The sequence below is a fragment of the Rhinolophus sinicus genome, linkage group LG06 (assembly GCF_036562045.2).
Source record: "Rhinolophus sinicus isolate RSC01 linkage group LG06, ASM3656204v1, whole genome shotgun sequence".
NCBI classification, from domain to species: domain Eukaryota; kingdom Metazoa; phylum Chordata; class Mammalia; order Chiroptera; family Rhinolophidae; genus Rhinolophus; species Rhinolophus sinicus.
Window position 1 is genome coordinate 9,195,017 of NC_133756.1, and position 13,043 is coordinate 9,208,059.

The 13,043-nt window shown below is 32.9% G+C and overlaps 1 protein-coding gene across 10 annotated transcripts in view; it reads left to right on the forward strand.

Annotated features, from left to right (window-relative positions):
* ZMYM4 (zinc finger MYM-type containing 4) overlaps positions 1 to 13,043 on the forward strand; it is a 135,427-nt gene that overhangs the window by 59,917 nt on the left and 62,467 nt on the right. For 2 of the 10 annotated variants that reach the window (XM_074334375.1, XM_074334376.1), the window contains exon 3: positions 217 to 312. The exons of the other annotated variants lie outside the window; for them this stretch is intronic. The gene's annotated coding sequence lies outside the window, so the exon portion shown is untranslated. The remainder of the gene's footprint in view (positions 1 to 216; positions 313 to 13,043) is intronic. 10 annotated transcript variants of the gene reach the window in all.

Consider the following 13,043-nt stretch of genomic DNA (forward strand, 5'->3'; position numbering starts at 1 on the left):
GATGTTTTTGTCTTTACAATATGAAGTTTGTACCATCAATTCAATTTTTAGAAAAACAATATTTTTTCCTGTATTTTTCTTTGTTTTGTTTATTGGTTTTTTTTCATTCCCGTCCTTCACCCTTTCCCCATTGGCAGCCATCAGTCAGTTTGTTCTCTATATCTATGTGTCTGTTTGTATTTTGTTTTGTTTATTCATTTGTTTTGTTTTTTTTAGATTCCACATATAAATGAAATCGTATGGTGTTTGTCTTTGTCTGACTTATTTCACTTAGGATAATATCTTCTAGGTCCATCCATGTTGTTGCAACTGGTAAGATTTCATTCTTTTTTAATGCTGAATAATATTCCACTGTGTGTGTGTGTGTGTGTGTGTGTGTGTGTGTGTGTGCGCGCGCGCACGCATGTAAACGGTGCCAAAAAAATGTATATACATTTTAAGGAAGGAAAACTATTGAAATTTTAATAGTCAGTATATACCAATAACAAAATATAAATACAAGTCACATTTGACTTCTGCAATTACAAGAAGTGCTCAAAGTGGTTACCATCAATTTTTTCCTTTCTTAAACTGTGTATACATTTATTTGGTACCCTCTGTGCATGTGTGCGTGCGTGTGTGTGTATACCACATCTTTATCTGTTCTTGTATTGATGGATATCTAGGTTGCTTCCATATCTTAGCTATTACTAGTAATGTTGCAGTGAACATAGGAGGGATATATCTTTTTGAATTAGTGTTTTTGTTTTCTTCGGATAGATATCCAGAAGTGGAACTCCTGTATTGTATGGCAGCTCTAGTTTTAATTTTTTGAGGAATCTCCATATTGTTTTCCATAGTGGCTGCATTAATTACAATCCCACCAATAGCATACAAGGGTTCCCTATTCTCCACACACTCACCAGCACTTGTTTGTTGATTTATTGATGACAGCCGTTCTGACAGGTGTGACGTGATATACTATTGTGGTTTTAATTTGCATTTGCCTGATGATTAGTGATATTAAGCATCTTTTCATATGTCTGTTGGCCATCTGTATGTCCTCTTTGGAGAAATGTCTATTCGTGTACTCCGCCCATTTTTAAATTGGATTTGTTTTTCTGGTGTTAAATTCTTTATATATTTTGGATATCACCCCCTTTTTGGATATATTATTTGCAAATATCTTCTCCCATTCAGTAGGTTGTCTTTTCGTTTTGTTGATGGTTCCCTTCACTGTGCAAAAACTTTTGTTTGAGGTAGTCCTATTTGTTTATTTTTTCTTTTATTTTCCTTACTTGAGAAGGCATCCTAAAACAGACTGCTAGGAGTGATGTCAAAGAGTTTACTCCGTGTTTTCTTCTCTGAGGTTAATGGTTTCAGGTCTTTATGTTTTCAATCCATTTTGAGTTTATTTTTGTATATGGTGTAATAATGTGATCCAGTTTCAATTTTTTGCATATATCTGCCTATTTTTCCCAGCACTACTTTTTGAAGAGACTGTTTTCACCCCATTACATATGCTTGCCGCCTTTGTCATAGATTAATTGAACGCATAAGTAGGGAATTATTTCTGGGCTCTCTATTCTATTCCATTGATATATATAGCTGTTTTTATGGCAATACCATACTGTTTTGATAATTGTAGCTTTATAGTATTGTTTGATATCAGGGAGCATCATGCCTCCCACATTTTCTTTGGCTATCTGGGGTCTTTTATGTTTCCATATAAATTTTCTGATTAGTTTTGATTTAAAGAAGAATGCCATTGGCATTTTAATAGGGATTACATTGACTCTGTCTATTGCTTTAAGTAGTAAGGATATTTTAACAATATTAATCCTTTTAATATAGTGCAATGATATCCTTCCATTTATTTGTATCTTCAGTTTCTTCAATGTTTTATAGTTTTTACAGTACAGGTCTTTCATCTTGTGTTAAATTTATTCCTAGATGTTTTTATATGTTTTGTATCTTTTTAAATCCATTTGTTAATATTTAGTATTTATGCTGATATTTTAAGCACCTATGTTCATGAAATATTGGTGTATAGTTTTCTTTTGTTATCATGTCTTTCTCTGCTTTTGGTTCCAGGATAATACTGGCCTCACAAAATTAGTTAGAAAGCACTTTTTTCTTTTGAATTATTTGCCAAAACAATTCATGTAAGGTGGGATGGATATGATATTTTCCTTAAATATTTTATTTAATTTACTGCTGAAATCATTTGGGCCTGGCACTATTCTGATTTTCTGTTTCTTCATTGTCAGTTTTGATAATTTGTACCTTTCAAGGGATTTCCTTTAAGTCAGCACAGTCCAATAGAACTTTCTATGATGATGGAAATGTTCTGTATGTACACTGTTAAAGTATAGTAACCACTTTCTACCTGTGGCATTTGAGCACATGAAATATGATGAGTGCAGAACTGACGTTTTAATTTTATTTAAATAATCACAGGTGGCTGGTGGCTCACTGTATTGGACATTGCAGATCTAACCTGTCAAATTCATTTCCATAAGTTAGCAATTTTTAATTTATTGGTAGTATTTGAAAATTCATTTGCTATAAATTTATTAAAATATTTAGTTAATTATTAGTCTCTGTGAAATCTTTAGTGTTGTTTCTTCTTTCATTCCTGATGTCAGTAATTTGTGTCTTCATCATTGTTGTTGTCATCTCCTGCTGCTTTTTTCTCTCTCTCAACTTTTTCTGTATTTTTTATTAATGTTTTAAATGTAAAGCACACAAACTAAATTTTACCATATTAATCATTTTAAGTGTATAGTTCAATAGTGTTAATTAAGTATATTCACATTGTTGTACAACCAATCTCCATAACTCTTTTCATCTTGCAAAACTGAACCTTTATATCCATGAAACAGCAACTCGCCTTTCCTCTTCCCTTCAGCTGTGTCAACCACCCTTTTACTTTCTGTCTCTATGAATTGGACTACTCTGGGTACCTCATGTAAGGGGAATCATACAGTGTTTGTCTTTTTGTGACTGGCTTATTTCACTTAATGTAATGTCCTCAAGGTTCATCCATGTTGTGGCATATGCCAGAATTTCCTTCCTTTTTAAAGCTAAATAATAAATACTCCATTGTATGGATATACTCCATTTTGTCCATCAGTGAACAGACATTTTGGTTGCTTCTACCTTTTAACTATTGTGAATAATACTGCAATGAACATGGTGTACAAATACCTTATTGAGACCCTGCTTTCAGTTCTTTTGGAATGGTATGGTAATTCTTTTTCAGATTTTTGAAGAAAAGAATAGTCATACTGTTTTGCTCTAACGGCTGCACCATTTTTCATTCACACCAACAGTGCACAAGGATTCCAATTTCTTTACATCCTTGCTAACACTTGTTTTTGATAGTAGTCAGCCTAATGGGTGTGAGGTGATAGATACCTCATTGTAGTTTTGATTTGCATTTCCCTAATGAATAAGGATGTTCAACATCTTTCGTGTGTGTGTTTACCATTTGTATCTTTCTCTCTTGTCTAAAGGTTTATTACTGTTGTTCTTTTCAAAGATCTTGCTTTTGTTTTTATTAATTTTTCTCCATTGTTTTCCCATTTTCTATTGTGTAGATTTTTCTTTTACCTTTATTATTCCTTCTTCTACTTTGACTTTAATTTGATCTTTTTATAGATTCTTAAGGTGAAGTTTACGTCATAGATTTTTAGACCTTTTCTTTTTTAATGGGAGCATATAAATCTATAAGTTTCCTTCCAAGCATTTCTTTTACTGCATGTCCCAAATTTTGGTAAGTTGTGTTTTTATTGTCATTCATTTCAAAATACTTTCTAATTTTCCTTATGATTTCTTCTTTTACCAATACTGCCTTTTTTAAAAAGAAGTATTTTGTTTTATTTCTAAATATTTGGGGCTTTTCTAAATGTACTTTTGTTATTGAGTACTGGTGTAATTCCATTTTGGTCATAGTAGACATTCTGTAAATTTCCATTATTTGATATTTTCATCACTTACTATATGATCTATGTTGGTGATTGTTCCATGTGTACTGGGAAAGAATATGTGTTCTGCCATTTTGGGATTAATATTTTATAAATGTCATTAGTTCCAGTTATTTGACAGCATCTTTTCAGGCCTTTTATATTTTTACTGATTTTTTGACCATTTATTTGTTCAATCAGTTACTGGCAGAGGAATGTTGGATTCTTCACCTGTTATGGACTTGTCTAGTTTTGCTTTTGATTCTGTCAGTTTTCAGTGTTCTTCATTCTCTTGAGGAGATCCAACTTTCTTTCAGCTGTCTTTTTCCTTTTATCTAAAGAACTTTCTTTAACATTCTTGTCAGGCAGGTCTGCTGGTAACATATTCTTCAAGCTTTTATCTAAAAATATTTTTATTTCATATTCCTTTTAAAGATTATTTTCATTTGTTATAGAATTCTAGATTGACAGGAGTTTTTCTTTTAGCACTTTTAAATTCAGTGACTTTGGAAAAAAATATTCATCTTCAAATACCTATCCCAGCAACTCCAATTAAATAAGTTAGCCTGCTTAATACTGTATCACAAGTGTGATACTCTATTCGTTATTTTTCAACCTTTTTTTCTCTGCTTCTGTCTGTATACGTAATTTTTATTGCCATCTTAGTTTCCCTATTAGTATCTTCTGCATTGTCTAATGTGCTATTAATCCATCCAGTCAATTTTTCATTTCAGATTATTACATTTTCAGTTTTTGAAGTTCCTTTTTTAAAAATACAGTTTCTGCTTTTCTCCTCAGTAAGTTTATGTTTTTCTTTAAATCCGATTCTCCCCCCCCGTTATGGCTGAGGCTCTGCTTTTACAAATGTGTAATAATTTTTGCTTGGATGCTGGGTATTATTAATGTTACATTGTTGAGTGTCAGATTATATTTTCTCCCTTTAAGGAATGTTGAATTTTATTCTGACGTGCAGTTAGTTTGCTTTGGGTCAGCTTGATCTTTTTGAGACTTGTTTTAAAACCTTGTTAGGGCAGCTTTAGAGTTGACTTTACTTTGGAGTTAATTTAGCCATACTTCTTATTTGTGACTTTTCAGAGGTGTTCACTGATTCTCCCAGGTGTTTGACAAGGTCTCTTTCTTTTTTAAAAAATGGGCTTTAATGTTGAGAGCATGTTTAGGTTCACAGCAAAATTGAGGGGATGTACAGAGTTCCCATTACCTCACGCAAGCATAACCTCCCCCACTATCTCATGTGGGACTCACTGTTCAACCAAAGAATTTCTAGTGGTCTTTCTTTGGTAATCTGACCTGGAAATACCAGCTGCTTCATTTTTTTCAATCTCTTAGCTCCTCAATTTATTGAGACTGGTGTGCCCTACTTGAATTTTCCCTCTCTATATAAAGTGTTTGATAAATGTTCCCAGGCAGAAAGCCAAGGTCAGTCACCTCATTTGTTTCCATTTTCTCAGAGATCACAGTGTTGGGTTGCTTGTTGTCCATACTCTGAATATATTTGTTTCATACATTTAGTTATTCACACTCGGAGGGTTATTCTGGTACCAGTACTGTGCCACGGTTAGAAGTGGAGTTTTATGATCAGTGAATTGTATAGCTAATGTCTAATTTACAATCTCCATGTTACAAATATTTTGGATTTAACTCAAAATACTTCTAACATAGATAATTGTCCTAAGGAGTTTTCTTGGCCTATTTAACTCAATATGTGTTTCTAGTATAATGTTAATTGTACTATGTGAACTACAGTCAGCAGTATTCCTGTAGGTCAGGGGTCAGCAAACCTTTTCTGTAAAGGGCCCAAAGTAAAACTTTTAGGCTCTGTGGAGTGTGGCCAACAAATAATGGTCTCTGATATAGTCTCCTACTTCACCTTCATTCTTTTGTCTCCTTTTTCTATTAAAAATGTAAAAACTATTCTTAGCTCAAGGACCATCCATCCCTTGGTCAAGGGGCTATAGTTTACCAACCCCTACTATAGATAAAGTTGTCCAAGTAGGATTTTTTTCTTTGTTCAAGTCTCTATTGACCATTGTTGCAGATGTTTAATGAACTCATGAGAGTAACAAAGAGAAATTATAAATTTACTGATGCCATTGGGGGGGGGGGAAGTACAAGATACTGTTTCTACAGTTTTAAAGTCCTTACAAAAGGATTATTTTAACGTTACATTATAAGGGTTGGGATAAAAAACTAAGTTCAGGACTTGAACAGATCCTTATTTATCTGAGTCAAAAGGGAGATCAGCTAAATCTAGTGTGGCAAGAATGGAGAAAAGATGAAAATTAAACATTTCATTTTATAAATAGCATAACTATGTTACAGAAAGTTTGGAATTAGAAGGAATATAGCAGGAATGTTTTGCAACTGTAAATTGGGACACAGTTGGGCCCGTCTTCCCATATCTCTGTGGCATTGTGCTTCTGCAACTACTGGCATAAATTATTTTGAAAAATTATTACTTTGTTAAATTTCCATTTTATTCTGCTTACAAAAGTAATATGCTTTCTGAAATATTGAAATACTATGAAATATGTAAATGTTTTACTCCATTAAAATGTATAACATTCTGTTCTAGTGATGTGCTTCAGTTTTAATAGACCCTGGACAGTTTTTAGGTACATGTTGAATGTATTAATTTGAGATCTCTCTGATCTTATTGATCGTTTCTTTCAGAGCACTATAAATATTATTGAACATTCAAAAAAGTAAACTCTGTTGTCTTTAGTTGTCCTCATAGTGAAGAACAAATGGTTATCTGCTTTATAAGATGTTTTATAATGTGCTTTAAAATCATATTTTTTAGCCTTAATATTAATAGTACACAAGTAAATGTTGAAATTGGTAAAATGTAATTAATTTCTATCAGAGGTGTTTCAAGTGTGAATTTTTGTTGGTCACCTTTAGTAAGTTACAAAATCAAATTGTTCTGTATATTCCACTGATTTCAGATTGTTTTCTCCCTATGGGAACAAATAAAAGCAAAAATTAATGAAAATAAGTTCTGTGAATCTCACCTATGAGTCTCATCTCACTTCATTGAATGTGGAGTGAACAATAGTATACTTTAATAGTTCCACAGTATCAATACGTATTTAAATGAAAACAAGAAAAGAGAGCTGTAATCTTTAGTCATAACTGCCCAAGAACACTCATTCATCTTCATTAGTACTTAGCATAGATCGTTGGTGATTGATCTGATTTAAGTAAATGGTTTGTCTCTGGTGTGGTAGAGCATTCAATGGTTAATTTTTGTTGGTAGAATATTCAAGGGCCTGGCTGACCTTTTGGTGTGTGTGGGGGGGTTTGTGGGAAAAATTCACCCATCTGAGAAGAGGTTGGACTGGAATCTGAATATCGCTTTCAACCACTGGGTGATTTATTATCTGCACAGTTTATTTATGCCTGGTTTATAAAAAACTAGAGCCTGTACTCCAAAGTGTGGTCTGTGGATCAGCAGTATTAGCATCACCTGGGAGTATGTTGGAACTCAAATTCTTGGCTGCCATCCTTGACTTACTGAACCAGACAGAATCTTTGGAGGTGAAGCTCAGGAATGTTTCCAACAGCTCACTAAGGGCTTCTGAAGTCCAGTAGTCATTGAGAAGCTTTGCTTTAGGTCAGTGATCCTTAAGTGTCACTGGGCATCAGAAGCAAAATTATCTAGCGGTGCTTGTTTTTGTTTTGTTGAAAAATTTTTTAAAATGAGGTAAAATTAAGATGTAATGTTGTATTAGTTTTAAGTATACAACATAATGTTTTGCCATATGTATATTGTGAAATGATTACCACAATAACTTTAGTTATCATCCATCACTAGTTTTTTTTAACTTTGAAACACTATTAAAAATATATTTTAAACTGAGAATTACGTGTATGCATAAAAGTTTTTTGTAGCATTACTATTGTCAATCTGAATGATGCACTTTGTTTTCTGTTCTAGCCCATTTAAAAAAAAATCCTCATCCTCGTTCACTAATGGGTTGATACCTGCAGTTTGAAAGACGACTGGATTGTTGTAGTCAAGTTATTGTCCCATTTCCATGAAAAGTTTCCTGCTGGTTACTGGCCTATTAATAGCTAAGATTCTTCTCCAGGTTAGGATCATAAATAGGAATTAAAATTCTTCCTATTACTGTAAGTGTTCCCTGATGAGAATCAGGTTCTGTCATGAAGGGAGGCAGCTAGAATGGTTGTTGAGCATCTAGTAGTTTCAGAAAAAGCCACATGATTCAGCTGTTGATGAATTGCATGCTTACTAAGAGTCATTTGTTTCCAAACCTGTGTATTCTAGTATTACTTGTAATTATATCATTTTAATGTACTGTTTTTAAACTACTGAAATTTACATTGAAGGGTTGTTTCTATGAATAATTTGAATGCTTTAGAAAGACTTACTTGGTAAGTGAGTAAAAACATGGAGGTGTAAGTGTCTTTATTTTCTCATTCCACTTTAAAGAGACCAGAATTGCAGTCACGAACACTGCATTATGGATGTGATTTGTTCAAGAAAGAAGTCAAATTAGCATACTCCTTCTCAGAGTCTTGGCTGATCATCAAATGATTGGCCAATGTGCTTTTCTATATCCCAAGTAAAAACAAATGTTTAAGCCATGTACATTTGACTTTTTAATGATTCCTAGCTTTATTGGACTTTTAACTGTTGAACTAAATTCCTGATACTATGAAGAAGATTTATTATTTAGGAAATTGTGTTTTATTGAATAACAATAAATCATCTCTTAGAAATATTTCAGTGACAAAACAATCTACTAATTGAAGTTTTTATTTAAAAATGAACCAAGATTACCTCATTTTTATGCTGCTTATTTGTTTTTGCAATATTTTGAGTTTGTGTTTTCTTCGCTTTTGATTCTTTGCTCCTTTATATAAGAGAAAAAAGCAACTTCAGATAGTTGTTAGAGAACCATGTCTTCTAAAGTTACAATTACAACTGATATTACTTTATTTTGAAAATTATGCTTTGGTTTAAAACAGAAATGTATGGGAGGAATTAAGTAATATATTAGCAATGAAAGTAACCAACAACCCTTTCTCAATGTTCATTTATATGGTAATTGTGTTCTTTTGTGGAAATGATTCTTGAGTATCAGATAGAGGCATGAAGATGCCACTAAAGCAAGAACTATGCAGAAGAAGGACAAGGAATAAAAGTTAACTTGGCATCATGAAATTTCCTTTCATTGTCAAACACAAATATTGTGCTTAAATTGCTTAATCTTCCATTCTCCTTTCACAGCATCTAATAACCTACCTGCATTTAATCCATGTCCTCCTTTCATTCTTTTACAGAGGAAGTTTGTGTACTGATCACATCCCCTGTTGCACAGAGATTTTCCTTCTGAACTCCTTAGTTTTTCCCTCTTCATTGGATCATTCCCATGAGCGTACTGCAACAAACACAAATAGCCTCCATCTTAAAAAAAAAAACTCACCAAAAAATAACCAACAAAGAAAGCAAAAACACACGGTCAGAAAAACTCTTGACTCCAGATTTTAGTCCAGTTTCTGCTAATTTTCTTTAGTTTAGAGCTAAACTTCTCTAAAGAGTTGTCCGTACTTAAGGTTCCCAAGTTCTCTCCTCTCAGTCTCTATTGGCATCACCCCACTCCAGCTTGTGCATTATTTTTCCACCGATAAAGCTCTTGTTAGTTAGAAGTTCATTTCCGTTTTCCCAATATTAATAATCAATTCTCAGTCTTCATTTTATGTGTTATTTCAGCAGCGTTCTTTGTGGTTTGTCACTCCTTCATTGAAATATTTCTTTCCCTTAACTTCTGTGATATCAGTCACCTTAGTCTTTTTTCCGGAGTCCTTTCTACCAGACTTCTAAATGTTGCGATATTTCAGAACTCTTATGTCTTTTCCATCTGTAGTAAATGAACTTACTAGGTCCCATGAATTTTAAGTATCATCTCTTCATTTATGAGTCCCAAATTTATATGTCATTTCTTGGCAAGAATCCCCTCTTTAACTTCTCTTTAATATATCCAATTGCCCTGTTGATATCTCCATTTGAAAATTTAATAAGGTTCTCAAAATTAACAGGTTCAAACCAAACCATTCATCCTACCCCTTTCAGTCTGTTCATCCCTTAGTGTTCCTGTCTCAAGAAATTGCACCTTGTTGTCTTATCCTTGACTTCTTTCATACCCAGTTTCTCATATATCAGGAAATGTCTCTACCTTTGAAATATACCCAAATCTGACACTACTGCTTATATCCACCATCACTATCCTGGCCTTAGCCACCAGTTTTTCCTTGGATTATCATAGTAGCCTCTTAACTGGCCTTCCTTCTATTCTTTACTTCCTGTTACATTTAACAGCCATTAAGTAGTCATGCAGAAGCTAGGGCAATTCTTGTAAAATATAAATCATGTTAATCCCTCATCAGGATCTTTTAATGACTTCCTTTCACACTTAAATATATTGCTTTTTTCCCCCCTGTGGTCTGCAAATTCATAATAGAGCTATCCTTTGGCCTTTTCTCTTTTCTCATTTTTTTAGTGCTCTTGCTCTCCCACATTCAATTCCAGCTATACTGTCCTTGCTTTTTCTCAGATGTGCCAAACATGTTCACAATTAGGTTTAAAAGCTGGAATCTTCCATGAGAAATTTGTGCTTTCAAGTGTTTCACTAGGTATTATGATCTCCAAATACAATGTATTGTTGTCTGTTGTTCTGTAGATCCAGGTTCTGAGAAACAGAAGCTGTTTCTTTTGTTTGATTCCGTGGTCCACAAGGATGAATAGAATTTTGTTACAGTTAATTATATATATTAATATATATAACTAGTACTTACATTTTAACCTCATAAGATTTTGTGCAGTCTACATGTTTAATGTATAATAAACTAGTAAAATTGCAAATTTAAATTAGATGCTTTGTTAGAAATTGCTATCTCTGAGAAAGTTTTAAATCTCAAGTACATTCTCAAATAAGGATAAAAAATCTTTTACTAGATGGTAGATGCATATACTTCAAAATTCAAAGATGCAAAAGAGTATGCTTTGAAAAGTTAGTATTTTTGTCTTCCAGCAGCTTCGTTTTCTCATAGAAAATCAATATTTTTATGCATAAACAATTACACATACACATAATTTAAAAAAAAAATACAGCAGTGATAGCGTAATATATGTGTACGAGTATATTCTTCCCCCCTTAGATATTTTTTACTTAATCAACCTTGGGAACTTGCATAAAGCTGCCTCATTCTTTTTAACAACTATATAATACTCCATTGTAAGTATGTACTGTAATTAATTTAGCCTTACTGATGAACATATAGGCTGTTTCCAGTCTTTTGCTGCTTTAAGTGTTCTTTTTCATAGATCTCTTACGAGATTATAGGGTAAGTTCTTAGAAGTTGAATTGCTGGCTCAAAAGGTATGTGTATTTAAAGTATTATAAATATTGCCTGGTTGCTCTTTAATTTAACTGTACCAGTTTACACTTTTTGTTAAGGGCCAGCCAGTAAATATTTTAGGCTTTGTAGCTCACATATGGTCTTTGTCACTGACTCTTTTTAAATATTTTTTGGCCGTGAGCTATAGTTTGGCAGCTTTGGCCTATAATAGCGTAGCAGCCAGGCTGTTATCAAAACCTTTTGTTATTACCGACCTGCTATGTGAGCATGGTATCTCACTGCATTATTAGTTTGCATTTCACTCATGAGCAAGGTTCAACCTTAGTGTTTACTTTCCTGTGAAATGTTTGTTCAAATCCTTTGCTTTTATGTATTTGGTTATTTGTGTCTTTATTGAATTATAAGAGTCTTTATACATTAGGGAAATAACCTTTTGTTATATAAAGTGCAGTAAAATCTTTTTAACCAGTTTATTCTGTATCTTTTGGTTTTCTTTGTATTTTCTTTGGGAATTTTTTAGTCACATTTGATTTTTATTCTTGTTTACGTTTTTGTGTGTGTGTGTGTATCTTTTTAAAAAGTACTTGTTCGTTTTTCAATTACAGTTGACATACAGTATTATATTAGTTTCAGGTATATAACGTAGTGATTAGACATTTATATAACTTATGAAGTGATCACCCCAATAAATCTAGTACCCATCTGTGTTGTTTTATTCAATAAATTTATTCTGGATTTTGTGCCATCATAACAAAGGTTTTCTCCTACTTTACGACTTAAAAATAATTCTTCCATGGTTTTCTGTTTTTGTGTTAATTTTTATGTCTAAACCTTAAATACAAGTGGCAATTATTTTGGTATGAGTTAGGGATCCAGTTTTTCCATGTGGCTACTCTTTTTTCCCAATACCGTATCTTGAATTTAAATGTAGAGATTTTGAAAGTTTGTAATATACGTTTTAGTATTGACTTCTCATGTACTATGGAACTTAGATTAAACTGCTGACCACATGAATTACATATTCTTTCTATTCATGAAACAGTTACTGAGCACATGGCTATGTGGTGTGGGGTATTAAGGATAAACCGTTGTATAAAGAAGGCTCTAACCCTGACCTTTAGTTGCTCACAGTCTGGTAGATTTATCACACTATATGTATGTGTATATGTTAACATCCTGCTTTCTTATTTATATTTTCTCCCTAACTTTCAATTATTACGAGAATTTTCAAATAAATAGAATAATGGAAAGAATAGTGCAATGAATATCTATAATACTGTGCATGCTTTCTCATCCCATCCCTGCTTCGCTCGCTGTGGCATACTGTGTGAAAATAAGTTGAAGATATTCCTAAGATTTTAGCATCTGTTGTTTGAATTGATTTTTATTTAGATAAGCAAAAATAGTGAATTTTCTAATTTGATTATTTCCTCTGTCTGTTTTTTCTGGTTCTGTGAGGAGGGGTAATCATAGCTGTCTTTTTCATCATTCTATCCCTGGAGCTTATCACAGTACTTACCACAGAATGGCTTCCTAATAAATATGTGCTGAATGAATGAGCACTTTACGTGGTGGGGAGCTTGAAGGATTTCAAGGAAAGGTATAATATGGAATGATTTATGGTTTAGAAGGATAATTCTGTTGGCTTTATGGAGCGAGGAAACTTGAAGAAAGTTTTTATTTGGACCCTTT